The following is a 15,057-nucleotide window of genomic DNA, read 5'->3' as shown; positions in this document are numbered from 1 at the left end:
GAATCTAACAAAAGGGAAGACGAGGTAAACAAGTGTAACTATTGTGGCCGAATTGGGCACAAAGCAGAAGAGTGTCGTTCATTGTGGCACGACATAGAAAAAGGGCTGCTAGTGAAGAAAGGTCACAGTGAGGAGACCAGAGCACCGTACTATACAAGGTACCAGGATAGGGGTGAAGAAAGAAGAGGTGGAAGATCTTATAATGATAGTGGAAGAAGACCCGGAGACTACAGACATAATAATATGGCTCAGGCAGAGAATGAATACAACTACGGCAGATATGGGAGAGATTTTGAAAAAGGGCATGTTTATCGCGAAAATGATAACAATAACAATAGTAATAACAGATATTATGAGCCAAATGGCAAAAATTACGGCCAAAGAGACAGTGGTAGGGATGATAGCTGAAATAATTATGATTGGAAAAGTAACGAGCGTTATGAGCCTAGACACACAAACGGGACACAAGACGCAAGGGAGGCTGAACCTAGACGGGGTGATGTCTCTAGTAAACAGAAGCCGAATTTTTAGAACGATGCTCGAAGTACTCCCCCAACATCGAGCATCGGGAAAAACTGGCTACGTATTTTAAAGGACAAAAAGTAAACGATGTAAAAATTGGAGAGAAAGATGAAAAACCCATACAGTCGGAAGTGTGGGGAAAGGAGATAAACAAAAACAAAATTAATACTCGTCAACAAATCGGGCCAAATTAAAAAAAAAATCTAAAAGATAAAAATACATCGATGGGAAAAAAGGACAAGAAAGAAGTCACGACGGTACTAATTAATTATGCAGCAGTAGGACGCAGACCGCCAACAGTAACGCTGGAGAGTGAGGATTTCCGAAATAAAAGATCAGATTTCTATGCTGACATGGGTGCTGAGATCTCGATACTAAAAGAAGATTATATAAAAGAAAATTCGCCATTGGATGAGAATGTAAAAGTAAAAATAATTAGAGTAACTCATGGAGAATGTGAAACAAAAGGCACGGTGGACACAATGATCCATGGTATGAAGTGCACTTTCCATGTAGTCCCGCAGGATTTTCCCATCGAAGTAGACGGAATCCTTGGATGGGATATGTTTAAGAAATACAATGGCAAGGTGAGCGCAAAAACAAATACACTTAGCCTAGGTGGTGTAGAAACCCCACTGAAGACGGCAGAATATTTCGAGATAGCAGCGAGATCCAGGCAGGTTATATATGCAAGAGTCAAAAAAGAATTCGGAAAAATTCAAGTTGGATTTGTGCCACTTCAAGATGTGGGAGAACATGTGCATTTTGGAGACTTTTACGGCACTAATAATAAAGGTGAAATATATGCGGAATGCGTGAATTTTTCAAACAAAAAAAGGAGAATCACAGTACCGGAAGTGGATCTAATAGAGTGCGAAGAAGTAAAGAGAAGGGAAATAACTGGCAACGTTGGGGACGGCGCCAGAGAAGAAGAGACTGCATTTGTGGGCTTGCTCGAGGAAGACAAATTGGAAGAAAAAGAAATAGAAAAAAAATACAGATTAAGATACAAAAACGTAGATGGAGATAAAGAAATCGACACGTACGCGGAAAAAGACTGTGATATAAAAAGTGTCGAAGAAAGAATTGAAAAAATTATGACACTGATCGACATTAAAGGCTGTAACGAAGAAGAGTTACAGCACGTAAGAAAATTAATATCGATGAATCCGTTTGTGTTTGGGTCGGACGGGGAACCGTTAAAAACAACTCATTTAATTAAACACAAAATAGAGACTACAACAAATAAGCCAGTAGTAGTCAGAAGATATAGATACCCGCCCGCGGTGAAGGAGAACATCAGGAGAGAAATTCAAAAATTGATGGATTTGGATATAATAGAACCGTCAACGTCCCCATATAACTCAAATATATGGATAGTGCCTAAACCGCCAGGACAAAACGGCGAGAAAAGGTGGCGATTGGTCACGGATTTCAAACAGCTCAACGAAATAACTATTGGAAGCTGTTACCCACTACCCTTTCAAAGCGACATATTGGAGCACTTAGCGGCCGCTAAGTACATCACAGTAGTTGATTTGAAGAGTGGATTCCACCAGATTAAAATCCAAGAAGAGGACGATCATGAAACTGCATTCTCGGGACCCGACGGGCACTATCAATATAAACGTATGCCAATGGGGTGCTCGGAGTCAACAAATACATTCCTGAGGGCGATAACGTTAGCTCTAGCCGATCTACAAGGGCGAGAAATTGAAGTATACATGGACGACATCATGGTGTTCGCAGCAACTCTCGAAGAACACGAGAAACGCTTCAAAAAATTGATAGAAAGACTGGCAAAAGCAAACATGACCATAGAGCCAAAAAAATGTCAATTTTTGAAGAAAGAAGCAAAAGTCCTTGGTCACGTAGTTGGAAATGGTAAGATAAAGACGGACCCGAAGAAGATCGAAGCCGCAAAAGAATATCCAAGACCTACAAACACAAGGAAAATTAAGCAGTTTCTTGAATTCGCGGGATATTACAGAAAATTCATAAAAGATTATGCAAAGATAGCGCGACCACTCTCTACAATGACAAAGAAGAATACAGAGTTTAAATGGGGCGAAAAAGAGGAAGAGGCCTTTAAAAAACTAGTGGATGCGCTATGTTCGGAACCTGTATTAACAGCACCGGACTTAAGTAAACCGTTCAATGTAACAACAGATGCATCGGATTATGCCATCGGGGCAATCCTTAGTCAGGGAGAGATAAGTAAGGATAGACCATGTGAATATGCGTCACGGTGCCTCAAGGGTAGTGAACTTAGATATCCAACGTATGATAAGGAGTTGCTAGCAGTAGTTTTTGCAAAGGAACAGTTTAGACCTTATCTGTATGGCAGGAAGTTTACGGTGGTTACTGATCACGAGCCGTTGAAAAATTTTAACACGTCCAAAAAATCCGACATTCGGTTCAACAGATTAAAGGCAGAGTTGCGTGGTTACGATTTCGATATAATTTATCGCCCAGGTATCTCAAACAACGCACCAGATGCTCTTTCAAGAAATCCAGTCGTAAAAGAGGGCAAAAAGAACCCAGAACTACCGCAAATAGAACTGTATCAAATGGCAGATGAACAAGAGAAGGAAGAGGGTGTAGTAAGTGATGGCCCACCAGCGCGTATGTTCAAAATTAGGGCAAAATCAAAAATACGGATCGATGGTAAGTTAAAGAAGGTAGTAGTGGAATCAGACTCAGATTCATCACATAAAAAACCCAGGAAGAAAAAGACTGAAGTGGAATTGTGTTCGGAAGAAGAAGTTGAGGAAAGACAACAAACTGAAGAGAAAATCTTATCGCAGGGGCCACTAAAGAATAAATTAGAGCACATGAGGAAAGAGAAGGGCTGGATAAAAGGGGTACAAAAAACGAGCACACCTTATGTCGTCATAGACCACCAAACAAGGCAAAAGCAAAGGAAGAAAAGACAAAGGCAGCCCGACACTTTAAACAGAATTAGAAAGAATTTTTCTGTCACTCCTGTGAAAAACACAGACTGAAGAAAATATAATAGTGAATTGGAAAAAAGACCAGAAATTAAACACAATAATTTGGAGAAAATTAAAATATGCTTGAACGGATCAGAGCATGAGAAAGAGAGAGACGACAGTAGGGAGAGAAGCTCAAAAAGACGTAGTACTTCGGAGGATCGAACGTCCGGGAAAGAAAAAAAATCAGAAAATACACGACGAGAAAGGCAAAAAGAGTTTAACTATTTTGCAAAAAAAGATCCAAAAAAACTTAACGACCTTACCAGCATGTTACAAAAAAAGACAGATAGACTCAAAAAAAAAGTTTTTGTCGACATCAGAGAAAGAGAGGTAGAGGAAAAACCAGGAGTCAGAATAGATGTATGGGAGGTAGAAGATAGCAGCAGGAATTTAAATAAAAATGGTGATCGAAACAAAGAAAAAGAGGGAACAGTAAGTACGGAAGATAAAAGTGAGGAAGAGAAAAGTGAAGGCAAGACCAGCAGCGAAGAAGCAAATCTTTCGTGGGATAATTAGGGAGAAAGACTATCCTTAAATCATGGTGAGACGTCTGGGGCGTTCGATAATTTGAATGATGAAGAATCAAGCAAAAAGAACCAATTAATTTCAAACGATGCACTTAATGAGCAAAAACGTGGATCAGACGGAAATTGTGCAGAGCCATGGAAAGAGTGGGATTTAGTAGATGTAAAGGGCGATGGTAATTGCTTGTTTTATAGTTTTTTTGTACTGTTCGATCTGGACTTAACAGCAAAGCAGCTAAGAAAAATCTTACTGCATTCTGAACATATTAAAAACTGCGTCGACCCGGAAAACACTAAGAGAATTTTGAGGAAGGATTACGACTTTGGGGATGGAGAGTGCATTTTTGTCTTTTCTCAGGAGTTCAAAAAGAACATATGTGTGCACTACGTAAATGGAGATGGACCTCCAATGTGTCATCACTACACAGGAATAAAAGGAGATGAATATGAGCACATGCGGTATCAGCTGGAGCACTATCAGGGACTCTGCGAAAAAGGACAAAAACGCTATAAATCGATGGATGAATTATACAAAAATTCAAGTGATGAAGACAGTAGGACAGTACGAGGGGCGAGACGAGCAACATTGAGGAAAAGAAATGAAAACAAGCTCCCATATACGAGACAAAAAATCAAGGGTAGAGTTAATAAGAAAACAAAGGAAGACAACAAAACAGATCACGAGACGAGTGATGAGTCAGATTTTGAATAAAAAAAAAAATGAATACCAAAGAAGCGCGATCCGCCACCACCTCCACCGGAACCACCGGATGAGCCTAGCCCAATAGCGGAACAAGAAACATCAAAAATATCAGATGACGACGTAAACAATGAAAGCCACGAAAAAGAAATTAGCGACAATGAAAATGGAAAGGAATTACTTAATGCGAACATGGTGGCAGGTGATAATGCCGAAAGCACAGATGATGGCGAAATCAATATAAGTATACCAGGTTTAGATAGGTACAGAGCTTGCCGGACACGACTACCAGTACAAAAACCACATTGGAAGCCAGAGGAAGATAAGGATATACCACCATTCCAAAGGCTTAAGAAAATAAATGAACATCCATTTAGATACATTGACAACTTAGCCTTCTGTACAATAACAGAAAACATACCGGACACAGAAGCCATAGACGCGCTTCACGAGAGAGGTTATATAAATCCAACAGCCATGAATAAAGAAAATAGGAGGGTTGGAGAGGTCTTCCTATCTAGAGCAAGAAAAGTATTAGTAATGCAGTTATACGTGAAAGAGCACTTTGACAGTGCGGGATTAAAATCGGATATTAAGAAATGCATATCGTCTTTAAAACAGCTCATGTTGTTTAACAAGTTGACGTCAGTAGGTATTATACGAGATCTAGCAATACTAAGCGTATTACAGTGGGACTATTTCGCAGATTAATTTGAAAACACCTTCGAAAACACAAAAATATCGGCAGTGTTGTACTTGAACAATTTAGTAGTACCACCAGTGGAGCAACGATTTGATGTACTCAAAGAATACCACGAGTCATCAGTAGGAGGCCACAGAGGTATGAACCAGACTTACAACGAAATTGCGAAAGACTATTATTGGCGAAACATGCGACCGGACGTACGTCAGTTCGTGTTTGGTTGTGAATCATGCCAATCTAAGAAACTTGTTAGAGTAAGAACAAAACAGGCTCTAGTTGTAACAGATACACCAGCTAGGCCATTTGAAAAAATATCAATTAATTTTTATGGCCTGATAAACAAACCATCGGCTCATGGCAGTAGTCACATATTGTCAATTCAGGACTGGCTCACGAAATATATAATTCTTGTACCAGTAAAAAGAGCGACGGCGATAGAAACAGCAAAAGCACTTTTAAACAGAGTAATTGCATACTTTGGCACCCCAGAGAAAATGCTGTCAGACAGAGGTGCACATTTCCAAAAAAAACTGTTGGAAGAGTTTGCAAGAGTATTTAAAATAGACAAAATAGGAACAACAGCCTTCCATCCACTGAGTAACGGTGCAATAGAACGAATGCATCATACATTAACGGAATATTTAAAGGCGTACGTAAATGAAGATGACTTTTGGGACGATCATTTGGGCATGTACACGTGCGCTCACAATTCGAAAAAACACTCAGCAACGGGGATAGCGCCTCAAGAAGTATTGCTGGGCTACCTAGCCAGAATCCCATCAAGCTTCAAGAAAACAACGAATGAACAAACGTATGATGAATACGTACAAGACGTAATAAAAATAATGACGCGACTAAGAACAATAGCAGCCATGAATTAAGTTCAGGCGAAGTACAGGTCCAAATATTGTTACGACAAAAAATTGAACACAAGATTTTTCATGGAAGGGGAAATGGTCTATGTTCTTAAAGAGCCGAGAAAGAAATATGAGGATCACTACGAAAGACCATACGAAATCGTAGGAATAAATTACGAAAACCACAATATAAAACTGAAACGTGGCAATGAAACAAGAATTAAACACGTGGACAAAATCGAGAAAGCATGCGTTATAAAAACCTAATTGTTAGATAATAGGGAACTCGGGGAATAAAGCAGGATAACAAAAACAAATCGCATAAGAGTAAGAAGCAAAAAAAAAAAAAAAAAAAAAAACGAGATATTAGAAACAACAAGACCAAAATAGTATACTTCTCTCGTAAGCGTGGCCTTCGGACGACTTACGAAATCAGCAATCAAAACGGTATGAACAAAAAAAATACTAATCTTGTGTTTCAGGGCTGGAACCATGCCGGTGACACAGCAACCTGGAGAGATAGAGGAAATTCAAAGAAACCCTGGAATATTGGTGGAGAGCTTGGGCCCAGTCCAAGCAGTTGCATCAACTTGGAAAATGATATGGTATGTAGATTGAAATGACGTTGTCGAGGAGGTAAATTCGTTTTTAGACGCGAAAAAGCAAGCAAAATGGAAGTACAGGGTGACGATAAAAAAGGAACACGAATGTATAGAACAAGTAGAGTATACGGCAGGAAAAGTCCTAAGGGCCTTGGATAGGGTAAAAGAGGCATATAGAACAGTAGTAGGCCAAAAGATCGATGATCAAAGCAAGACGGTGCAAGCGCTGCAAGGGGGTGTGACTGACGTGGAAAAAGAGAAAATACAAAAGCTAGTAGAGGCGATCCCGACTAACACAATGGAAACAACTAAGTACTTAACGGAACAAATTAGAGTCATAACATATGGAAACCATGAACGATACCTTTAAGATATAAAAATGTTTGAAGATAAAGCTGGAAGAATAACGGAGGAAGGTTTAAAAATGTTAGCAGAGTACTTCGGCAATTATGACAGAGTTACAGAAATGGTGGGCGAATTTGAACACTTAGCCAAGAAACTTATAACAAAATTTGGAACAACGGTGGATATAATATACTTGGCGAGTCGGGGAACGACACATATACCAGATAAGGCATTGAGAGCGATTTTGGAAGCAAAAATTTTGGCAGAGCAGCTGAGACCAGATCTACAGTTCCCAGTAAGGGAAAATATAACCACAGAAGAAGAAATTGGAGAAATCTCAGAAATAACGACCATGGCATTTAACGGCAGAATAATATATTACTTTCGGATACCACTGGTTACGAAAGAAAATTTGGACCTTCTTAGGATATCATCATTGCCAGTGGAACAAAAAGGCTTAAATACTACGGATTTAGTGGCATACTTGCAGCCAACATACGAATACATAGCGAGCAGTGTTAGTGAGAAAAGATTTACGCCAATACCGCAAGAGGTGACAAGACTATGTAAAAGACTAGGAAAAACACGAATATGCACACAAATGGAGCCAACACAGGAAGTCGAAGAGGACCACCCCTGTGAGATACGTATCATATTGGGATTGCAGTGAAGAAACCAGAAGAATGTCCGATAATATTAGCCAAGTTAAAGGGCACATTTTGGACACGTCTTAATGCTAAAAACCAACATGCCTTTACCACCACGAGAAAGGACAAAGTCAATATACAGTGTGAACACACCGAACACAAGACACTGAAGGTGGTGGATTCTGGGGTAGTCAGCTTAGCAAGAGACTGTATAGCTCAAGCATCGAATACAAGACTGGATCCAGGACAAGAGGAAGGTGAAAATCGCATAATGAAGCTTGAAAGCGCAAATCTAAACTTGAAGGATATACTACAAAAGGTGAAAGGGACTGAATGAGGTATGTTATTGGAATTAATGGAAGCAGTGATAAAAAGAGACGGACTACAGGAACTCGATAACCAGGAACACGGACTTGACGATAGGATAAAAACAGGTACTACGCTAGCGGATATACTTCAACGGGCATACGAGTTAGTACAAACAAAGGAGGAATTCTCAAATTGGAAGGAATACGCATTGTTGGCAGCGGAAATAGCACTAGGAGTGGCAGCCGGATCTTTTGGATTTTTAAAATGGGGGGGGGTCCAATAATACTTAAAAGTTTGAAAATGATTACAGGCGGACGGGAGAGGAACCGCGGAAACACCAACTCAGTACTACAAGACTTGTCAACCCAGAGGGCCATGGTTAATGCACGAGAGGTACAAGTGCTACTGGGCGAGCGGGTAGGATCAGAAGGCAGAAGACTACCAGCTCAGTTAACAACCAATCCGCGATGATCATTGACATTGACAATGTAATAAAAAGGGTTATACGTAAGATGTGTACAGATTAAAAAAAAAAAAATAAAAAAAATAAAAATAAAAAAAAATAAAAAGAATAATTAAATAAATAATAAACATACAAAGAATATAATTATACAAAATAATGTAAAGAGAGCAGCGCAAACAAGAACAATTATGTATACACAAATAATTCACAGACAACATAATACAAATATACTCGCACACACAAACTAGTATGGCCATCGAGGACGATGACCGCGTGGCCTCGGTCGTGTGACGTATAGTATCTAGAACCTTTGTAAGTTCGCGCCCAAGACTCACCTCTCACGGCGCATGAGCAGCGGATACAGAGTATCATGATCACCTTTCGGCGGCGGGCCCGAGCGTTATCAGCTCTCCCACTCTCTCTCTCTCTGCGATCAGCCTCCGAACCTAACGCCACGCACGCGACTGCTCTCGCTTTGAGACTCTAATAAACGAACATATACTTTCTTCCACGTGTATTGAATCCCCTTACACCCCGAAACTCCACAAAGAAAAATTTTTTGTATTTAAAGTTATTCTTGGTATAAAAATTTTTCTCCTATTTTCTCTCTTCGTATTATCTCTGCTTCAATGTTGTATTTAAATAATTTATCGATACGTAGTCTTGTGCCACTATGTAAACCATCTAATACACTTGAATTTCGGATTAACACAGCTATTGCTCCAATTTTTAGCTTTATCTCGTAAAATAGAAGCCCTTCATTAATATTATTTAAATTTTTTACTAGTAATTGAAAATGTATATTATTATCTGTTTTATCTATATCTTTGTAAGTAGCATAATATATACTTACAATACGTAACTGAAACACCAGCCATTTTATTGAAAATGTTATTATTTAAGTATAAAGTATATACTCATTATGAGTTGTTAATATAATACTGTTTATAACATTATCATCATTATAAATTTTTGAACAAACAGCATTCGTTAACTTTGTCTTCTTTCCGTCTTTAATTTTAAATACTAATGATGAAAAATTACAAATTTTTTCTACTACGAGTTTTATCTACTATTTCCAATGCGTTTTTGGGAATCATAGATGCTTCATCCTAAATGATTAGATTTACTCCGAGTACTTGTATTTTATCAGTTTTTCTATCTAAAAAAGAAATTGTAATTGTACTCAAATCGTAAGGCAGTATTAATGTTCGATGACTCGTCGTTCCTTTTGGTAATAATATCGAAGCTATACTTGTCCAATTCATGGATGAAACTTTTTTTAGTGATATAAAATACTGAATTAGTTTCTTGTATAAAGATGTTTTATCAAAACTTCCTGGTCCATTGATAAATTATGTCGTTTTTGACTTGTCATTAATTTTTTAAAGACTTCTTTTTGATCTTTATTCAATATTGGAAACAATGAGTTGATTTTTAAATTTTTTTCATGATATTTTATAATTTCTTTATGTATTTTAGAATTTATCTTAAAACTGTTACTTGTTGTTTTAGTTAACTAAAATTTTTACAAGACCTATTATCTAACTTTGAAATTTCATTCACAATTGTTGAACTCTTTTTTTTCTTGCCTACATAAAAGTCTTCCCTCAGATAATTTTTGAATAAATTCTAAATTGTAAGACTTTAAATTTTTAGACAGAATAAACCACGCAAAAAATGTTCTTAGTCGGGCCAGTAGTATGAGGTTGCAAGCTTTATCAAAAATTTTCATCACAAAAAAATCATGCTCAAATAATCCTTAGCTAACTACTACTTCTTTATATAAAATATGCGATATGTAGTCATGTACGGAGAGGGAATCCATGGGTTTAACATCTAGAGGTTACCTGGCTTTCAGTGCATGTGGTCTCCCTTGCGTTAAAAGCACAAAGTTGTAGCACTCAACGCCAGCAAGCCCTTTCGTTTGGGCCATGAAGTATGACATGCGGTCAAGCCAACGAGCACACGGCTGCGAGGCAAGAGCCACGGTGGCCTAAACGCCTACACTATACCTGAGCTGAAAACGCAAGGAGCGTGACGGGTTTGACGCACAGAGTCTCTTGCGTTTTGTGCATCAGCTGACGATTGGCGAGAGCGCCTGCTATACATATTAGTGTATAAATACATTATTCTCAGCGTTTGTCCTTATTTATATATATAGCAGGCGCTCCCGCCAATCGTCAGCTGATGCACAAAGCACAAGAGACTCTGAGCGTCAAATTCGTCACGCTCCTTGCGTTTTCAGCTCAGGTATAGTCTAGGCGTTTAGGCCACCGTGGCTCTTATCTCGCAGCCATGTGCTCGTTGGCTTGATCGCATGTCATACTTCATGGCCCAAACGCGAGCGCTTGCTGACGTTGAGCGCTACAACTTCTTGCTTTTAACGCAAGGAAGACTGCATGCACTGAAAGCTAGGTAACCTCTATGTGTTAAACCCATGGATTTCCTCTCCATGTGGCATCTCAAATCTTTAAATGAAAAAAAGCCTTATAGTTAACTTAAAATTAATTAAAAAAAAAAAAAAAAAAACGTTCTTGATATTTTGCTTAAACAAAGTTCAAACGACCAATCATCCTGTGGTACTGCTTTATGTTCAACAGAATATAGTATTACATATCAGTGAATGTCGTTTCAGGACTTTCATCACACATAGGTTTTTTATAGATATTATTGTAACAGATTACTTACATTCGTTGCAGCATAAAAAATACCCACAAAAAATTGTACATTGTGTATCCGTACCGTTTTTGATGCATTTCATTATAAAAATCTAATTCAACATGTAACCTTGTGGACAAATCATATAAAGTTGCAGGTATGAGAAACGATCTGTAAAAATTTTCCAATTTTTTTGTATGATATATTACAACGAGATAAAGTATTTAAATTTTGAAATAGATCCACAAGTGGTTATTTTAATAAAAGAAGAAAAAAGGGGTTGAGTATGCATGATAGCGTATATAGAGGTACGTATACATGTCGAAAGTAATTGCCAGCGTTGCTTAATATTTGCGCTCTTCTCACCTAGCTGAAAATGTTATTTACGCTCCAAACTGTAGTGAACGTACAGTACTATTACCTAAAAAAGTCACGTTGGTCCCGGAAAAAGGTTGTGAAAGAACAAAACGGAACAAAAATCAAAGTGATGTTTTCAAAGAACCACGTATAAATATACCAGTATTAAAAAAAAAAAGATGAAAAATTTTGACAGTTTAAAAAATTCTTGAATTTTACAGAAAAAAAATAAAGTTGTATAAGCCATTATTTATTCATTCATTTTGAAAGTAACAAATTGATAAAAATCAAGTAAATGTTTATTAATACATAAAATAGCAGCTACTGGAAAATATTCCTTTATTAGTTTTGAAAAAAATTATTTAATTGTATAATAAAAAATAGTCAATTAAATACATGGCAGTTTTCCGATTCCTGTGAATATATAATCAGAGGAAGATGATAATCTTAAAAAAATTGTATTTTGTACAAAAATGTTAAAATATATTTACGGTAGGTTAAATCCAGATCAAATAAGATTTTAAAAATGATATGTGAAGCAAACAGTGAAATATCTTTTTATGGTCCTCGGGATTCAAAAAAAACATTCCAATATAGAGCCATAAATTGTTGCAGTATTTCTCTTGTTGAACAAATTTTAACGATGGCATGGACTCGTGTTGCCCTAATATTACTTCTTAAAAAAATGATCAGTCACATAACTTTTCGTTTACCATTAGATTCGAATAGTGTTGACCGTTCATTTCTCGAATCGAAATCGGAAAGAAAAAAAGTAAAAGAAGTAGATTTAATAATTTAGGATAAGGCTTCAATAATCCCAAAAAAGCGTTAGAAATAGTCGACAGAACTTCAGTTGATTTATGTAATATCGACATACATTTTGGAAACAAATTATCAATTTTAGTTGGCGATTTCCGTCAAATTCAGACAGTTTTGAAAAAGAACTATAGAAGTATGATTTTATCCGAAAGTTTTAAGTCATCTTGTTTTTGGTCACATTTTCATGCGATGGATTAAAGTAATAATATTTGCTGTAATAAGTCAGAAGGACAATTAAAATTATTCGAAGTTTATGAAACATGTAGAACTGACAATGTATACTTGACAATTTTCTTCAAAAATATAAATTGTTCAATACATAATGTTTTTTTGACTTCTTTTAATGAACACACCTAATTTTTCAAATCAAAATTTTAAATTATTTACCACCTTCGAAGTTTGCCACCTCATGAGCTAAATTTGAAGATTCATGCGATCGTAATGCTGATTAGAAATTAAAGAATCGCTGATGGTTTATGTAATGGCTTACGATTAAAAATTGCAAAATTATTTAAATGTAGCATTGTAGCTGAAATTTTAACTGGTGAAAAAATCGAAAAAAAGTTTTTATTCAGAAGATAACTTTGAATACTAGAAATTCATCTTCATTACCCTTCGTTCTATGCAAAATGCAATTTTCTTCAGTATTAGAGTTTTATATGACCATTAATAATCAGTTCATAAGTCTTAAGCCTAAAGTTTTGACAAATTTTGACGAAATTGAAATCATTACAGGTGAATACAAACAACTAATAGGATTTATACCTAGAATAACTTTAAATACTAGGGATCATTCATTTTTAATGTTTATTTTACTTAGAATACAATTTCCATTGCTTTTGGCTTAGTCTAAAATGATTCTGACGATAAATCAAAAATAAAAACTATTGTCTGTCCGGAAATTTTTGAAGTCTTACAACATTCGTGATGAATTCCGACGTTGTCGTCATATCTTCATATCAACCATCAATTTATCCAAAGTAGTATTATCAACATAAAAATATCCATTGTAAAACGTATTATAGCTGTAAAATGTTCAAAGCTATTTCATTTTCAGAAATAAGTAATATATTTATGTATATATATATATATATATATATATATATATTAGTGAGGCTCCACCCCCTGCACGCTTCGCACTTTTGAATGGGTTAAAAACTTCACTTTTGAATAAATCATATCGTGGAGCTTAGAAGTAGCGGATAGTGGCTAAGGAAGGCTGAAATTAATTAACTTGGTGGAAATAAAATAAAAATTAAGATAATTTTTTTTTATATTTCACAACCATTTCGACAAACGGTATAACAACTCTGCATTGCTGTGTTACTATGCACGTATATGCTATTGCCATTAACATAGTAAAAAACCTCGTCAGATTTAATTGTGACATCAATGACTTACACAATTAACGGGTGTGTTATCTTTCATTCAGTATGCTACAATTTAATTTGATTTCAAGTCATTTCTTGGCGACGTATAGAATATACATATGGCAGCGGTATGATATAGTACTTCACTAACATATGCTGCCTTCTGGTGATTAATTTTTTGATTACATCTCAACACTACTCAACACTACTTTTCCGCTTGGTAACAGAAGTCAGAGCGTGAACGTGTATTGTTATTAAAATGGAGGTGAGAGGACTTTTTTTTCTGCTGTGACCCTGGCTACTTCCGCTGTATGTAACCATAGCCTTAAATTTGCAGTTTACAGGGTACTCTTATTAAATTAGATAATATTGAGTGTATTTCTAAAATTTGAAACTGAAAAGAAAGAATAAGAGAAGTTGATTTAATTATATGGGACGAGGCTTCTATGATTCCGAAAAAAGCTCTAGAAATCGTTGATAGTACGTTGAGAGACTTGTGTAATACAAAAATTTTCGTTGGTAATAAATTAGTAGTATTAGGGGGAGATTTTTGAAAAATCCTTCCAGTTACAAAAAACGGTAATAGAACTATGATAATAGAAGAAACTATTAAATTATCACTTCTATGGAACTGCTTCAAAATTTTAAGATTACAAAATAATATTCGTTCTAGTAATAAAGAATTTTCAAAATTATGGTTCAGAATTAGAAAAGAGGACAGAAACATTTAACGTTCCTAAATCCTGGAAAACAGATGATGTCTGTACCAAAATATTTGGTAATTACAGCAACTGTTTTGGTAATAACGCAATACGCAATACTAACTTTACATAATGAATGTACTTTTTTTTTAAACAATAAAATTTTAAGTAAATTAAATGGAGAAACAAAAACTTATTACAGCATCGATACTGCAACCTACAAAGGTGTTGATAAATCAGATGATAATATTTATATAAATTTTCCCATAGAAATGTTAAACGATATTTGTGAAGGCTTGCCACCTCATGAACTTAAATTAAAAATTGGTACAATAGTAATGTTAATTTGAAATTTAAGTATATTGATTATGTAACGGTACACGATTGCGAATTACTAAATTGTTGAAGTATAACGTAGAAGGCGAAATAGTTACGGGAAAAAAAATTGGTAATAAAGTTTTTATTCCACGAAAAAATGCGT

General features: G+C 36.2%; 1 protein-coding gene across 3 annotated transcripts in view; it reads right to left on the bottom strand.

Annotated features, from left to right (window-relative positions):
• Positions 1–15,057, bottom strand: part of LOC106647041 (uncharacterized) — a 183,596-nt gene that overhangs the window by 129,338 nt on the left and 39,201 nt on the right. The gene's annotated exons all lie outside the window — the stretch shown is intronic.

The sequence above is a fragment of the Copidosoma floridanum genome, unplaced genomic scaffold, assembly GCF_036245765.1.
Source record: "Copidosoma floridanum isolate Cflo_tuat_1 unplaced genomic scaffold, Cflo_Japanese_pri ptg000011l, whole genome shotgun sequence".
In the NCBI taxonomy this organism is placed as follows: Eukaryota; Metazoa; Arthropoda; class Insecta; order Hymenoptera; family Encyrtidae; genus Copidosoma; species Copidosoma floridanum.
The sequence above is the reverse complement of the archived record's forward strand: the minus strand, read 5'-3'. Positions and strand labels throughout refer to the sequence as shown.